Source organism: Choloepus didactylus, chromosome 8 (genome assembly GCF_015220235.1).
Source record: "Choloepus didactylus isolate mChoDid1 chromosome 8, mChoDid1.pri, whole genome shotgun sequence".
Classification (NCBI taxonomy): domain Eukaryota; kingdom Metazoa; phylum Chordata; class Mammalia; order Pilosa; family Megalonychidae; genus Choloepus; species Choloepus didactylus.
Window position 1 is genome coordinate 9,846,014 of NC_051314.1, and position 16,841 is coordinate 9,862,854.

Genomic DNA, 16,841 nt, shown 5'->3' on the forward strand with positions numbered 1-16,841 from the left:
CTCCTTTGTGCTCATCTCTGATAACTCCTTCATGTAGTGGAATTAGATTCTTGGTCTTTATATTGGTCCTTAATATATTTTAAGCAGTAAGATTTTTATCAGTTGTGTCAAATACGTTTTCCTTGCTTTTTTCTTTCTATTAGCTTTGGGCACATCCATCTCTTTTTCTCTGATTTATTTTGTCTCTTTACTTTCACAAATTTATCTTATTCCCAAAGCCAGAGAATAAGCTATTGTCTTTGAATTGCTTAAAATGAATTTTTTAAATGCAATTTTATTGCGATAGTCACGCAGCATAGAAACCATCCAAAGTAACTTTTAAAAAGTTAAGAGGACGCTTAGAATTCACTGACATATGTGATGTCAGGTGGTTTTAATCTAAGTTAACTTAGTCCTTGGTGATACCTGTTGGTTTTGCAACATTAAAAAAAATACAACAACAAAACAGCACAAAAGCGCAACACCCCTTCATATAAAAAGCACTCAACAAACTAGGAATAGGTGGAAACTTCCTTGACCTGATAGAGAGCATCTGTAAAAACTCAAGGGCTGAGAAGTGAAAGACTGAAAGCTTTCTCCCTAAGATCAAGAACGGGACAAGATATCGACTCTCACCACTCCTGTTCAGCATTGTATGGAGATTCTAGCCAGGGCAATTAGGCCAGAAAAAGAAATAGAAAGCATTCAGATTGGAAAGGAAGATGCAAAACTATCTCTGTTTGCAGATGACATGACCTGCACAATTGACACATGCACTAAATCTCTTGGAGCTGATGAACGAGTATAGCTGGTTGTAGCATACAAGATCAGTATGTAGAAATCAGTTGTATTTCTGTATACTAGAAATGAGCAATCTGAAAATGAAACTAAGAAAACAAGTCCTTTCCTAATAACATCAAAAGGAAGAAAATACTCAAGAATAAATGTAACAAAAGAAATGCAAGACCTGTATAATGAACACTACAACATATCCTTGAAAGAAATGGAGACCTAATTAAATGGAAAGATATACCTTGTTCAGGGATTGGAAGGCATAGGATTTCTAAGATGCCAGTATTCCCCAAATTGATCTACAGATATAGTCCATATCAGAATTCCAGCTAGAATTGCAGAAATTGACGAACCAATTCTAAAATTCATATGGAAATTCAAGGGACCCTGAATAGCCAAAACAGTCTTGAAAAAAGAACAAAGTTGGAGGACTCACACTTCCTGATTTAAAAACTTGCAACAAAGTTACAGTAATCAAAGCTGTGTGGAACTAGCATAGGAATAGACATAGATCAGTGATTCAAATAGAATCAAGGGCCTTGAAATAATCCCTCATATTTACAGTCAATTCATTTTCTACAAGTGTGCCCCGAAAAATTCAATGGTGAAAGAATGGTCTTTTCAACATATTGTTTCTGGGAGAATTGGATATCCACATGCAAAAAAGAAGGAATTTGAAATCGTACCTCACACTGTATACAAAAATTAACTCCAAATGGATCAGATACCTAAATGTAAGAGCTAAAACTATAAAATTCTTAGATGAAAACACATAGGCATAAATTATTGTTACTTTGTAATAGGGGATGGTTTCTTAGATATGGCACCAAAAAGCATAAACAAGCAAAGAAAAAAAATAGTTGAATTGAACTTCATCAAAAGCAAAAACTTTTGTGCTTCAAAAGATATGATCAAGAAACTTTTCAAATCATATAAAGGACTTGTATCCAAAAGATCTAAAAACCCTTACAAGTCAACAATAAAAAGATAAATAACCCAATTTGAAAATGGGGAAAGTACTTGAATAGACATTTCTCCAAAGAAATGGCCAGTAAGCACATGAAAAGGCATGCAGCTTCCTCAGTCATTAGGGAAATGCCAGGCAAAACCACAATGAGAAACTACTTTACAACCACTAGGATGGCTACACGAATAATAATAATAGTAATAATAATAATAATAATACAACAGAAAACAAGTGTTGGGGATGATGTGGAGAAATTAGAACCTTCATACACCACTGATGGGAATCTAAAATGATGCAGCTGTGAAAAGGATTATGGGAAGATGGCGGCGTGGGAAGCTCCAAGAATCAGTCCCTCCACCGGAACAACTGTTAAACAGGGAGGAACTGCCTGAATCAACTCCAGAGTCCAGTAGAATATTATACAGCATCCAGGGAGCAGAGGGAGAGGCTGGTAAATTATGATAAATACCAGTAAATATCAATAAATACTCTCCAGATGGTGGTTACCATCACCCAGCCCCAACTTTTGTAGCAGTCAGCAGTGGGGTTTGGCCTCTGGTGTAGTTTGTGAAGTGTCCTAGGAAGTAGCATGGCATTCAAGCTCCTGTAAGTAGGGCAACTCGTAAAACCATTAGCAAACACAAACCCAGGACAAGAGACAGGTCCAGAAAAGACAGGGAGGACCCTGTACTTTGCATTCATCTTAGGTGGACCTTTCTGATTGGAAGGCTAACACTTAAGAAAATTTGTGTCATATCACCAGCTGCTTGTAGACCAGACATCTCAGGGAATAAATCCCAGAGTTAACATTTAAAAATATTTAAATATACAGTGTACTAAAAAAGAATACAAGACAAAGAAACAGGAAATGATGGCCCATCCAAAGTAAGAGGATAACAGTCCAGAAAATGTCAATGCAGAAGACCAGACTGTGGACATTCCAAAGTCTTTCAAAAATGATCTTCAGTCTGATCAAGGAGATTGTATTAGTTAGGGTTCTCGAGGGAAACAGAATCAATGAGAGGTATCTATGATTATAAAATTTATAAAAGTGACTCACGCAACTGTGGGTATGCAGGAGTCCAAATTCTGTAGGGCAGTCAGCAAACTGTCAACTCCAAGGAAGATGTCCGATGAACTCCTCAGGAAACAAACCGGCAACTTCGACGAACTCCTCAGGAAATGAACTGGGATCATCGACAAACGTGTTTTATGAACTCCTCAGGAACTGAACCGGCAGCTTCGACGAACTCCTTAGGAAATGCTTCTCTGGGCAGCCAAAGAAGAAGTGAAGGCCCTCTATCTGTCTCGCTTATAAGTCTTCAACTGATTAATTGATTAAATCCAGCCAGCTGCATTCTCTCATTGCGGAAGACATGCCCTTCGGTGAGTCATCAGTCACAGCTGCAGCCAATTGGCTGATAATTTAATAAACCAGCTTCTTGGTTTATTAACCAGCCACAAGTTGTTAGGCCAGTACTTGCTTGACCAGACAGCTGAGTACTATCACCTGGCCAAGTTGACACATGAACCTAACCATCACAGAGATAAAGGAAAATATGAGGAAGAACTAAAGGATATCAGGAAAACAATGAATGAACAATATGAGGTTCTATATAAAGAGATGGAAGTTTTCAAAAGGAACCAAACAGAACTACTGGAGTTGAGGACCAGAATAACTGAAATAAAAAAACTCCCAAGAGGGTTTCAGCAGCAGATTGGAGGTGGCAGAAGAAAGAATCAGTGAACTCAAAGACAAGACAATTGAAATGAGTTAGGCTGATGAACAGAAATAAAAAAGTATTATTTAAAGTGAAAATAGTCTAAGAGACGCCTGGAACACTATCCAGCCTACCAATGTATGCATTATGGGAGTCCCAGAAGGAGAAGAGAGAGAGAAAGGGGTAGAAGGGATATTCAAAGAAATAATAACAAAAAAACTTCTAAAATTTAGCAAAAGATGTGAATATGCCCAGAGAACACCATACAGAATAAACTTGAAGAAATACATGTCCTGTCACATACTAATCAAACTGTCAAATGCAAAGGACAAGAAAAGAGTTCTTAAAACTGCAAGAGAAAAGCAACATGCTATGTACAAGGGAGTCCTAGAGTAAGTGCCTACTTCTCGTCAGAAACCATGGGGGCGAGAAGGCAGTGGGTTGAAATACTTACAGTGCTGAAAGGCAATAATTGCCAACCCAGAATTATTTATCTGGCAAGACTTTCTTCCAAAAATTAGGAAGAAATTGAGATATTCCTAGATAAACAGAAACTGAGGGAATTTCATCATCCTAGACCTACCCTAAAAGCAACACGAAAAGGAATTCCTCAGGCTGAAAGGAAAGTACACTAGCCAGTGGTTCAAAGCAGCATAGAGAAATAGATCTCTAATAAAGGTAACCATTTGGGTAATTATAAATGCCGGTACTATTGTATATTTTGGTATGTAACTCTATTTCTTACTTCCTCTGGTGCTAAAATGCAAATGCATAAACAGTAATGATAAATCTTTGATTCTGGACATACAGTATACAAAGATTTAATTTGTAACAAGTCCAAAAAAAATAGGTGGGGGGTGGAGGGGATAGGAACAGTGTGTGTGTATGCTATTGAAGTCAAGTTGGTACCAAATCAAATATTATTGTTATATATTTAGGATAAGTTTTAACCCCATGGTAACCATTAAGGAAATATATGAAAAGTATATTCAGATAGAAACGAGAGGGGACTCAATATGGTGCAGTACAAAAATTCAAATAAATATGGAAGTAGGCATTAGCAGAAGAATTGAGGGACAAAAAAAGTTACAAGACTTAGATAAATAGCAAAATGGCAGAAGGAAGTCCTGTATTATCAGTAGTGACTTTAAATACAAATGGAGTAAACACTCCAGTCATATATAATAGACACATATAAAAAAACACTTCATCCAACAATAACAAAATACACATTCTTCTCAGGTTCACATGGATCATTCTCCAGGATAGACCATATCTTGGGTCACAAAACAAGTCTCAATAAATTCATAAATATTGAAATCATATAGTATATCGTCTCTAGCCACGTGGAATGAAGCTAGAAAGCAATAACAGGGAGAAATGGAAAATTCACAAATATGTGGAAATTAAACAACATACTCTTTTAATGCAATTTTGTTGAGATATATTCACATAACATACAGTCCTCCAAAGTGTACAGTTGTTCACAGTCTTGTCATAGAGTTGTGCATTCATTATCACAATCAATCTTTGAACATTTTCATTACTCCAAAAAATAAAATTAAAATTAAATTTAAAAACAACATCCAAAACATCCCACTCCCCTCCTCTCCCCATTGTTCATTTACTTTTTTAAAAATACAGTTTTATTGAGATATATTCACACACCCTACAGTCATCCACAGTGTACAATAATTTATTCATAGCACCATCATACAGTTCTGCGTTCATCACCAGAATCATTTTTTAACCTTTTCCTTACTCCAAAATAAAAATAAAAGCAAAAAAGAACACCTAAATCTTTCCATCCCCTCCATCCCACCCTATTCTTCATCTAATTTTTGTCCCCATTTTTCCACTCATCTGTCCATACACTGGATAAAGGGAATGGGAGCCACAAGGTTTTCACAATCACACAGTCACACTGTGCAAGCTACATAGTTACACAATCATCTTCAAGAATCAAGGCCACTGGGTTGCAGTTTGACAGCTTCAGGTATTTCCTTCTAGCCATTCCAAACACTAAAAACTAAAAGATGATCTCTATATAGCACATAGGAATACCCTCCAGAGTGACCTCTCTACTCCGTTTGAAATCTCGCAGCCAATGGAACCTTGCCCTTTTGGTTAAGAAGATCCTCTCAATCCCACAGTGCTGGGTCCAGGCTCATTCCCAGGAGTCATTTCCTGCATTGCCAGGGGGATTTACTCCCCTGGGTGTCATGTCCCACTTAAATTGGGAGGGTAGTGAGTTCGTCTGCTGAGTGGGCTTAGAGAGGGGGCCACATCTGAGCAACAAAGAGGCTCTCTGGGGGGGGGGACTCCTAAGCACAATTATAAGTGGGCTTAGCCTCTCCGTTGCAGGAACAAGCCTCACATGGGAAAGCCCCCAGATCAAGGGCTTGGCCCACTAAATTGGCAGTCCTTAATGTTTGCAGGAAAATCAGCAACAAGGCAGGTGGGGAAGTCCACCATTTCCGCATTTCTTCCCAGTTCCTCAGGCGGCCCTGTAAACACACTTTTACTCTCTGCCCATATCACTCTGGAGTGTATCAGGATTTCACCCCAGCCTGTACAAACTCACCAAATCCCACTTACATTTCACAGCTCCATGCACCTGTGGTAAACAGAGTACTCTTAAACAACCAATGGGTTTAAGAGGAAATCACAAGGGAAATTAGAAAACATCTTGAGGTGAATGAAAATGAAAATACAGCTTACCAAACTTGTGGGATGCAGCAAAGGCAGTGCTGAGAGGAAAATTTATAGCTCTAAATGCTTAGATTAAAAAAGAAGAAAGATTTCAAATCAGAGACCTAATCTCAAAACCGGAAGAAGACCCAGAAAAAGAAGAGCAACTAAGCCCAAAGTGAGCAGAAGGAAAGATTTAAAGGTTAGAGCAGAGATAAATGAAATAGAGAATTAAAGCAAAACAACAGAGAGAATCAGCAAAAACCAAAAGTTGGAATAAAATTGACCTTTAGCTAAACTGACAAAAAAAGAGAGAGAAAGGACTAAAATCAGGAATAAAGGGTGGGGGAGATATCTACCAATCCCACTGAAATAAAAGACTATACAAGGATACTATGAACAATTGTATGCCAACAAATTCGATAAGCTAGATGATATGGGGCAAATTCCTGGAAAAACACAAACTGCTTACCATGACTCAGGAAGAAATAAAAGTTCTCAACAAACTGATAACCGATAACTATAAAGAGATTGAATGCAGTAATCAATACCTCCCAAACAAAGAAAAGCCCAGGTCCAGATGACTTCACAGGAGAGTTTTACCAAGCATTCCAAGAAGAACTAACACCAATCCTGCTCAAACTCGTCCAAAAAATTGAAGAGGGAACACTCCCTAATTCACTCTATGAGGCCAACATCACCCTTATACCAAAGCCAGATGAAGACACCACAAGAAAAGAAAACTACAGACCAATATTCATTATGAATATAGATGCAAAAATCCTCAATCAAATACTAGCAGACATTAAGAGAATTATGCACTGTGATGATCAAGTGGGATTCAGCCCAGGTATCCCAGGGTCATTCATCATTTGAAAATCAATTAATCTAATACATTAATAGAATGAAGGGGGAAAAACCACGCATGATCATCTCACATGATGCAGAAGAGGTGTTTAACAAAATCCAGTACCCCATCTTGATAAAAACACTTAGAAAACAAAGAGTAGAAGGAAACTTACCCAACATGATAAAGCACATATATGAAAAGCCCACCTCTAACATCATACTCAATGGTGAAAGACTGAAAGCCTTTCCTTTAAGATTAGGAACAAGATAGGATCCCCACTGTCACCACTGTTATTGAACATTATTCTGGAAGTTCTAGCCAGAGCAATCAGGCAAGAAAAGAAATAAAAGTCATCTGTTTCGGTTTGCTAAAGCTGCCAAAAATGCAGTATGCCAGAAGTGGGTTGGCTTTTACAATGGGGGTTTATTAGTTCACAAATTTACAGTTCTGAGGCTATGAAAATGTCCAAATCAAGGCATCAAGAGGTAGATACCTTCTCTGAGGAAAAGATCCATGGTGTCAGGTACACCTCTGTCAGCTGGGGAGGCACATGGCTGCCATCTGCTGGTCCTCTGCTCCTGGGTTGCCCTGCTCTCAGCTTCTGATTCCAGTGACTCTCCATAAGCATCTGTGGGTTCTCACTTAGCTTCTCCAGGGCAAACTCTGGCCTTCATCTCTTAGCATCTCCAGACCCCTTCTGTCTTCATCTTCAAGCATCTCTCATCTTCTCTCTCTCTATGAGCTCTCTTAAAGGACTCCAGTAAACTAATTCAGACCAATCTTGAGTGGGCAGGGTCACATCTCCATGGAAATAATCTAATCAAAAGGTCCCACCCACAATTGGGTGGGTCATATTTCCATGGCAGCAACCTAATCAAGAGATCCCATGCACAGTAAGTCTGCATCTGCAAGATTGGATTAAAGTAATGTGGCTTTTATTATTTGACCAAAAGCACAAGAGAAGATGTTATACATCGTTTGCCATTAGGGAAATGCAAATCAAAACCACAGTGATATACCACACCTACTATAATGGCTACTGTTAAAAAATCGGAAAATTACAATTGTTGGAGAGGATGTGGAGAAATAGGAACACTCATTCATAGCTGGTGGGAATTTAAAATGGTGCAGCCTCTGTGGAAGACAGTTTGGCAGTTCCTCAGAAAGTGTAGAATTACCACATGACCTTACAATCCCACTTCTAATTATATTCCCCAAAGAATTGAATGCAGAGACTCAAACAGATGTATTTGCTCACTGATGGTCATATGGCATTATTCACAATTGGCAAAAGATGGAAGCAACCCAAGTGTTTGTCAGCTGACGAATGGATAAACAAAATGTGGAATATACACACAATGGAGTGAATGTGGTATACATGTTATCACAATAAAAATGAAAAAAAAAAAACAAAAAAACAAAACGATGCAGCTGCCTTGCAAAACAGTCTGACAGTTCCTCAAAAGGTTAGACATAGTTACCATATGACCCAGGAATTCCACTCCTGGTGACCCAAGAGAACTGAAAATGTATGTCCACACAAAGACTGGCATGCAAATGCTGATAACAGCATTATTCACAATGGCTAAAAAGTAGAAACAACTCAAACATCTTTGTCAATAGATGAATGGATAAACAAAATGTAGTATACCCATACAATGGAGTATCATTCAGCTGTAACAATGAATGAAGTTCTGATATATGCTACAGAATGGATGAATCTTTTTTTTCTTGAATTCAATTTTATTGAGATATATTCATATACCATGCAGTCATACAAAGCGTACATTCAGTTGTTCACAGTACCATTAAATAGTTGTGTGTTCATCACCAAAATTACCACACACACAAAAATAATAAGAAAAATTACAGTGAAAAAGAACAATTAAAGTAAAAAAGAATACTGGGTGCCTTTTTTTTTTTTTTTGCCCCCATTTTTCTACTCATCCATCCATACACCGGATAAAGGGGAGTGTGGTCCATATGGTTTTCCCAGTCACATTGTCACCCCTCATAAGCTACATTTTTATACAGTTGTCTTCAGGATTCAAGGGTTCTGGGTTGTAGTTTCATAGTTTCAGGTATTTACTGCTAGCTATTCCAATTCATTAGAACCTAAAAAGTGTTGTCTATATTGTGCGTAAGAGTGCCCACCAGAGTGACCTCTTGGCTTCTTTTGGAATCTCTCTGCCACTGAAGCTTATTTCATTTAGAATGGATGAATCTTGAAAACATTATGCTAAGTGAAAGAAGCAGGCAAAAAAGACCACACACATATTGTATGATTCCATTTCTTTGAAATGTCCAGAATAGGCAGAGTCTGCAGAGACAGAAAGTAGGTTAGTGGTTGTGAAGGACTGGGGAGGAAGAAATGGGGGGTGACTACTAAAGGGTAGGGGGTGTCTTTTTGGGGTGATAAAAATGTTCTAAAATTGACTGTTGGTGATGGTCACACATACCTGTGAATATACAAAAAGCTATTGTAACTTTAAATGAGTGAATTGTGTATGTAAAACTGTTTAAAGAGGAAAAAAAAGACAGGGAATTTTTCAAGTATTTAAACCATTATCCCTCCCACAGTTTCTGCCCCCAAAATTTCATGCCTTTTTCTGTTCTTGAAAGATGTGTTTTAGCCATTCATGTCTTTTTCATTCATATATATAGATGAATATATATAGAATGTTATTGTTTTTGGATTTCTTAAGTTGTGACTTCCAAGACTGAATATAAAGTCCCAAAATAGGGGAAGGGGAGGCAGGGGCTGAGCCAGTTTGAAAGGAAGGGCTTGGAAGCAGGAAAGCTCAGGGCAGGTACGTGTCCTTCCTGCAGGCCACGCCAGTTCCTCCCTAACTAGCTGACCTCGGGGACTGGGCTTCTGTCTTCGCCCTTTCTGCACCCGTAGAAGGAGGAATGGATACTAAAGAGGAAGTGTGAAAAGTGCCTGGAGCGCTTCAGGCGCCCTGTGTGTAACCTTTACTCCTGTGTTTGTTACTCATTCAGCAAACCCACAGTTGACCGCCTGCTGGGTGCTCCCTGCTGTGTTCAGTGTCTGAGGTTCCCAGATGAAGACAACACATGCTTCCCTGCAGCAGCTCACAGTCTAATGACATTGTGCAGTGCGTTTCTTTCCTTGCATTGCGTAGAATGTAAAAAGCTATTTTGGGGGTAAAATGCCTGTCCTAATTACAGAGTAGTTAAGAAGGAGTGTGACTTTTTAAAGCCATTGTGATGCTTGCCCTTCGTTTTTAGCTTTTATTCTTTAAATGGCTGACTACAATATAGTCATAAGTGACATCATCATGGTAATTCAATAGTAGTAGTAGGTGATGTTTGTGAAGCTGATCACAGGTGTTGTCCTACTCGAGCCTCACAGCCTTCCAAGGAGCATCCCTGCAGCAGGCTGGGGGAAAATCCGATTTTAGAAATCTAGTAATTGTGCCTGGTGTTAGGGAGAGCATTCTCTCATTCAGCAGTTTGTCAAAGGCCTGGTATATGCAGACCACACTAAAATGCAAGGTAAAGTCAGGGACTAAAGTCAGGACTCTTGCTGTGATCTCCTGGTACCTGGAACATAGTAGATGCTTAAAGATATGTTAATTAGTGAGTAAGTAAATGACTAGAGGAACTGAACACAAGATGCAATGATAATGTTAGTGCAGCGATGTGTAAAAGTCACTTGAGTTGTCCTGAAGGCAGGGCAGGGAGTGTCTCTCCCTCTTCAGTCCATCAGGAAATGGGGGTGGGTGTGTATCCCATTTCTCCCAAGGCTAGGCCTCTCTTAGGAGCCGTGGGGAGGAGTTAGGCTTGCTCTCAGTGCATCTCTCCGAATAATTTTTTCTTCCTAATCTTTAGACTCGTCCTGTACATTTCTTGTGCTGCTGTTTGCACTCTCACATTAATACCAGATTTGAATATGCATCATTGTTTACCTTTTTAAAGTAACTTTTTTATTTTTAAACCTGTGGAGAATCAACTTGGGTGGGGAAATCCTCAGCCTGAATCTCCCAGGTGCCCAGGGTGCTTTCCAGCTAGAGGTCTAAAAAACTGCTGTTGTAAAAATCCATCCAAACCTGACCTGCTAGCTAACATGTATCCATAACAGAAGAAAAATGGTTTGGGGACAGGGCTAACCTCAACTTGGCTAACTCCAGCTCTTGGTTAAATTGGGTGGGTGAACTAATGGCTGATGGGCTGCACTGAGACCAGGTGACTGTGGGTCTAGTTCTGCCTTTGCTGCTGATTCTCTGTCAGCTGGGACGATCTCCAACATGCCATCTGAAATGACCAGGAGCACTGGCCATCAGCTTGTTTTCCTTGAGCTGTTGGGATGTAAGAGACGCCAGGGGCAAAATATGTTTTAAGGGTTGCTACATGAATCCAAATCTAGGATTTTTTTTTTTTTTTTTACACTGATTTCTCACATACGGAATCTGTCACGTTCTCTTCCTTCAAGATCCAAAGCACACAACACCTCTTCTCTTCCTTTCTTGTCCTTCCCCTTGTCTGCCTTTCTCATGTCTTGAGCAGCTGTATTGTGTTCACATACGGCAGGAACTCCAGGTGTAGGAGGGTAAGAGACTGTGAGCTAAGAGTTGAAGAGTTCTGGCTCTTTGCATGGCTTGTATGGCCTGTGAATATATGTCAATAAAATTACATTTAAAAAAAAGTGCTGGCGAGCCAGGCCCTAGAGGATGCCAAGGACTTTCCAGGTGGCCTGTTCAGGGCTGTTGGTGTTTATAAACCCTCTGCTGGGTGTGGTCCTTGACACACAGTTGGGACTCAGTGAGCCCTTCAGGGAGGATGACAGTCCACTGCTTCTGCATCCTGCTGTGTGGCAGAGCAGCTTGTTCCATGATTCCAGTTCATTTCCTGTAAGATAATTGGAAAGGAACAGCTGTTAATGCCTCATTGCATATTCCAAAGGTGGATGCTTTATGGAGTGTTTTTTGCACCTGGGACTTTCCTTTTCCTTTGTTTTAAGAATCAAGTAAACTGGCACACCCTTCTTTGGGATCTTCAGAACCACCATAATTTCCCTTCTCAGGCCTTAGGGGTTCATTATTGAATGTCCTCTATTCCTGTCTTCTGCTCTTAGTGTCTGTCTCTTCATGAGCTCAAGAAACAATTTAGAAACTAAATCCCTAGTGCAGATGAAGAGGGAGTGACTTCAAAAGACCTTTGACAATCTTAACTAAAGTGACTTCTCTCTGTTTCAAAAGCATTTTAAATTCTGCTCACTTGAAATGTTATTATTTCTTAGGGTGGTCAGATTTAATCTAGCATTTAGTGAAATACTTTTGTTTTATTCTCTGTGCAAGTGTGGGTAGGGGGCGGTGAGGAGGTGGGCTGGGAGAGACCTGCTGATCAGAACAGGCGGGTCTTCTTTCCTCAGATCTGTGGGTCTCATTCTGAAGTTGTCAAGTAGAAAACGGGGATTTCTGGAGATCTGGGATCCAGGACTGCCTGAGCGGGGAGGGGAAGCTCCTGAGGGCTCTGCGTCTGCTCCACTGGTTCCCAGTCAGTGTGGGGCCCTGAAGATGCTGGGCCCATCCCTTTCTTGGAGACACTTGGGCTCAGTGGAGAGGGCTCAGGGCCCAGGTTCTTGCTTCTCGCCCAGAGCTGGGCCTTGGACAAGTCTGGGTCATGGAGAGCCGAGCTCAGGGGCATGTGTGGGGCTTGTGACTAGGTGTGTGTGTGTGGGGGGGCATGGGAAATGGTAAGTGAAAATGTGTGTTGGTTTACGTGCCTGACCCCCAACAGAACTCTGAGGACAGGGACCATTGGTGTATTTAGCACACGGTAGTTAGTGGGCGCATGCTCGCTGCCAGTGCCTCTCCCTGGAAATATTGCACTAGTTGTTTCTCTCTTCCTTGGGGATGCCTTTCCCCTGGAGCCCCACATGGTTCACTCCTTCCCCTCCTGAGCTTGTTTCTGCCGTGAGACCCTCTCTAGCCACTCTAAAAGTGCAGCCTCCTTTCCGCCTCCACATCCCTCTCCTTCCTCCCCACCCCCTTCCCTTGCTTTATTTCTCTACAAAGCTTTTACCTCATGATTGACTGATTTTGTTTCTCAGTCACCTGCACTAGAATGTAAAGTCCACGAGGACAGCACCCAGAACATTCTATGACTATACCAGCACTCAATAAGTAAACAAGTGTTGAAAGAATGGAAAATAAGCAGTACAGAGGGTCAGTTACCCATGCATCCCAATGGATATATGTTAATTTAATTGAAAATGAAAACCCCTTTGCTTGCTGCTTTATTAAAAAAATCTTCTTTATGTTTTGTTTTGTCACAAATTGCTTAGTACACATTTTCTCTTAAAAGCTTCAAATGTTAGTGTCCGAATAGAGCTTAAAGGTCACCTACTTTATAAGGAAGCTGGAGGCCCAAGGAGTCTTGTGTTAAGTCCAAGGTCATTCTGCTCCGTCTGGTTAGATTTATACCAGAGTGGGGGAAGTGAACTAACATTTATTACTTGCCAGATAAGAGAGGGCACTTCCTCACACCATCTGAGCTAATCCTCATGAAGAAGTCAGTAGGGTGTGTATTGGCATCCCCATTTTATGAATGGAAAAACAGAAGCACCGAGAAATGATGTCATTTGCTCCAGTCGCACAACTGGTAAGACTTGGATGGTTAGGTCAGTCCTTTTCCGAGCCAGCGTTCTCCGAGGATGCCCAGGGAATCCCTTCCTCAGTGTGGGAGTGAGTATCCGGAATCTGCTTTCCGGAATCTGCTTTCCAGAATCTGCTTTTTAATGTTGCTGCTTGTCGAGTCACCCATGTTCCCATTGGACCAGTGTGTTTGTTTTTCTTGCCAGTGAACGTGCTCTCAGGCTGACCTTGTCTCTTTGGGTCATGCTTTCCCCTGTTGAAAGGTGGTATGCTCAGGTGGTGCCCTGGGCTTGGTAACAAACTGAATTGAAATCTCAGTGCTTATGGGACTTGATAAATAATTTAGGTTGTGAAAGATTAAAAAATTAGCCCTCACAAAGTAAAATTTGAGGTTGCCTGCGGTCGCGTCTACTACGTCGGGAGGCGGCCGGTTGCTGAACCCTCGGCTCTCGGACTTGCTCGGAGGGTACCGGCGGCGGGGGCTCTTTCCCGGAGGTGAGGGCGAGGCGGGGGACTTGGCCAGGTCCCCGGCGGTGGCGTGCAAGGTGTGGAGGGCGGCGAGAGGAAACAGGCGGGACACTTTTTTCAGGAGGGTAAAACCAAGAGCCTTTATTCAGGGGTGAGCACCAGTTATATAGGCTGGCATAGAGGGCGGGGGTTGTTTGAAAAAGGGGCGGGAGTTGCTCTGGCAACGGTGCATGCGCACTGGCGGTGGCGGGAGTTCCTCTGGCAACGGGGGTGGCGGGCAAGATAAGGGGGGCGGTTTTCTCTGGCAAGCTTCCCTTAACGATTGTATTTTGGGTGAGGAAATGGGGCCTGCATCCGGCCTCACTTTCTCAGGCCCGGGGGGCTGTGGAGGGCGCTACCGCCCGTGCCCACCACCCTCCCCAGGGGCTGATCAGGTCCCCCGGCCTAGGCCCGCCAAGTCGAAGCACGTAATCAGTATCCCGCAGTTGCCTAAGTATAGTTACTTCATAAAACTATCCAAAAAACAGACAGCAGAGCTTATCTGCGGAGAGAAGTTTTCTGGTGGTCTGACTCAGCCAGAATTGCGGGTGTGTGTGTAGTATGTCCCGCACAGGTTGCCGGGCCAGTGGAAGGGTGGCAGTTTGTATAGGAGAATAATTTCCTTTCGTGGGGTAAAGAGAGAAGAGATACAGAGAGTAAGGCAGGGAAAAGAGGGACGAGGAGGAAGCATGTCCTGGACCAATGAGGAATATGGTCCAGATCCTTCTGGACTCGGAGATTCCCTTAAGAATTCATTCCCTGGCATTCATTAATGCCGTCTCCCGGGAGCTGACAGTCTGGTTGGGCAGATGGGGCTGTGGCCACACAATGACACCTGAGAAGAAAAGTAATGGTGGTGGTGGCCTGGAGGTCACTGGGGCAGTGAGACATGGATGGGACAGGGGTGGCCCTTGGAGGGCCTAGACACTCCAGACTGCCCTTGCAAGGTGAGTAGGAGCGGACCAGAAAGGGCAGCCTTGGGCAGCCAGGTTGCCTGTTGGTGGTGGTCGGGGAGGTCAAGGCTGGCCGGGGGGAAAGACAGGGCAGGGTGGGGAGGTCCCACTGGGCTAGGAGGTGTGTTTAATTCTGCAGGTGTGGGCCCTGGGGGTCTTTGTGTGCAGCTGCCACATTAAAAAGTGTGTAAGTTAGAGGATGTGCAGTAGACATGGGGTCTAATGGGGGGCCATTTAAACCCAAGTCGAGAAACAAAAAAGATACGCCTTAAAGGCTTGTTTGATTTTTTAACTTTATGTTTTGAAATAATTTCAAAGCTGCAGGATAGTAACAGAAATAATACAAACCCCATACAGAGACCTCCAGCATACCTCTATCCCCAGATACCTAGATCCACCAGTTTTAGTCTTTTGCCACATTTGCCACGTCATTCTAGCTATCTGTCCATCATTCTGTCAGTCCATCTAGCTGTCTGTCCAACTTTGTGTCCATCTATCTCTGTCTTTTGTTTTTTTTTCCTGAACACTCGAGTGTAGGTTGTATACATGTTCCTTGAAGACTTAATAGTGCCATGTGCATTTCCTTAGAACAAGGATATTCACTTAGGTATCCACCTTAAGTACAGCTGTAAAGTTCAAGAAATTTAACGCTAATATATATAACTCACAGACATATTCATTTTTTTCATATGTCCTAATGATGTCCTTTTGAGCCATCTCTCCTCCCTTGTTAGAGACTACCCAGGGTCATGTATTGCCTTTATTGTCATTATCTCTTCAGTTGCTTACATAAAATAAAAGGTTTACCTTAATGATAGAAACTGTGCTGTTGTTCCTTACAAAATTAACTAGTATTTGAGCACTCAGTTTAGTACCCTCTGGGGCCTCAGTTATGTTTTTTGAATTTAATTAGACTTTTATTTAAACAGTTCCCTGTGTGTGAATGTATGTTTCCTAACTACCCTTGTAGCTGAAATATATAAGGTCTTATTCATATCAAATTTCTGGTAAAATTAGAGAAAATTTTCAAAGCTGCTTTTTACTTTCTTTGTCCCACATTTCTCCAATGAGGAAAAAGCCTGGAAGACAAGCATGTTAAAGAACTGGTTGTTCCCCTAAGTATTTGAGGAGGACAGTGTGAGTCATTGTAGCTTTTTGCTGGTATTTTAGTATCTGGTTTATTTTTAAACAGCTCTGTGCAATTGGAGTTTCTTCTGTGGTTTCTGCTACCATGGCCCCATAATATTTCCTCAAATCTGCTTGTTCATACTTTCACACACTTCAGAATCAAATTTGCTATTCCTTAGACTCAGAATTTCTTGTTCATAATATCCAAGCAGAATGTTTCTCCAGCTACAATATCATTTTTCTCCAAATGGGAAAAGTTAGTTGTTTCTCCTACTCACAAATATTGGGAAGAGGGAGGGTTTGGTCCTCGGTGCACTCTGTGGGATGGGGTGGGTGGACGGGCGCTGGTCGGGCTGCCCCCGCTGGTCAGAGCAGGCGGACCCGAGTTCGTCTGTGCTGGCCGCTTCCCCTTCAGGTCCCTCGGGCGAGAATCCAGTGTGGGCAGGCTGCAGGAGTCGGTCCAGACAGCTCACAGACCCTTGGCTCTTGATTCTTCTCAAGCGTGAGTGTTTTGTTTTGTTTTTATCTCTTGCTTTCATTTAACTGATTAGTTAATTCATTCATTCATTTCTGGATTTGCTTGAGTCTTCCACCTTGGGAAGGTCTCTTGTTTGGAGAATCTGTGATTAAAAGAAA

The 16,841-nt window shown here is 41.7% G+C and overlaps 1 protein-coding gene across 6 annotated transcripts in view; it reads left to right on the plus strand.

Moving 5' to 3' along the window:
• Positions 1 to 16,841, plus strand: part of PACSIN2 (protein kinase C and casein kinase substrate in neurons 2) — a 171,399-nt gene that overhangs the window by 86,192 nt on the left and 68,366 nt on the right. The window contains exon 1 of one of the 6 annotated variants that reach the window (XM_037848059.1): positions 16,605 to 16,707. The exons of the other annotated variants lie outside the window; for them this stretch is intronic. The gene's annotated coding sequence lies outside the window, so the exon portion shown is untranslated. Of the gene's footprint in view, positions 1 to 16,604; positions 16,708 to 16,841 lie in introns of those variants that run through there. 6 annotated transcript variants of the gene reach the window in all.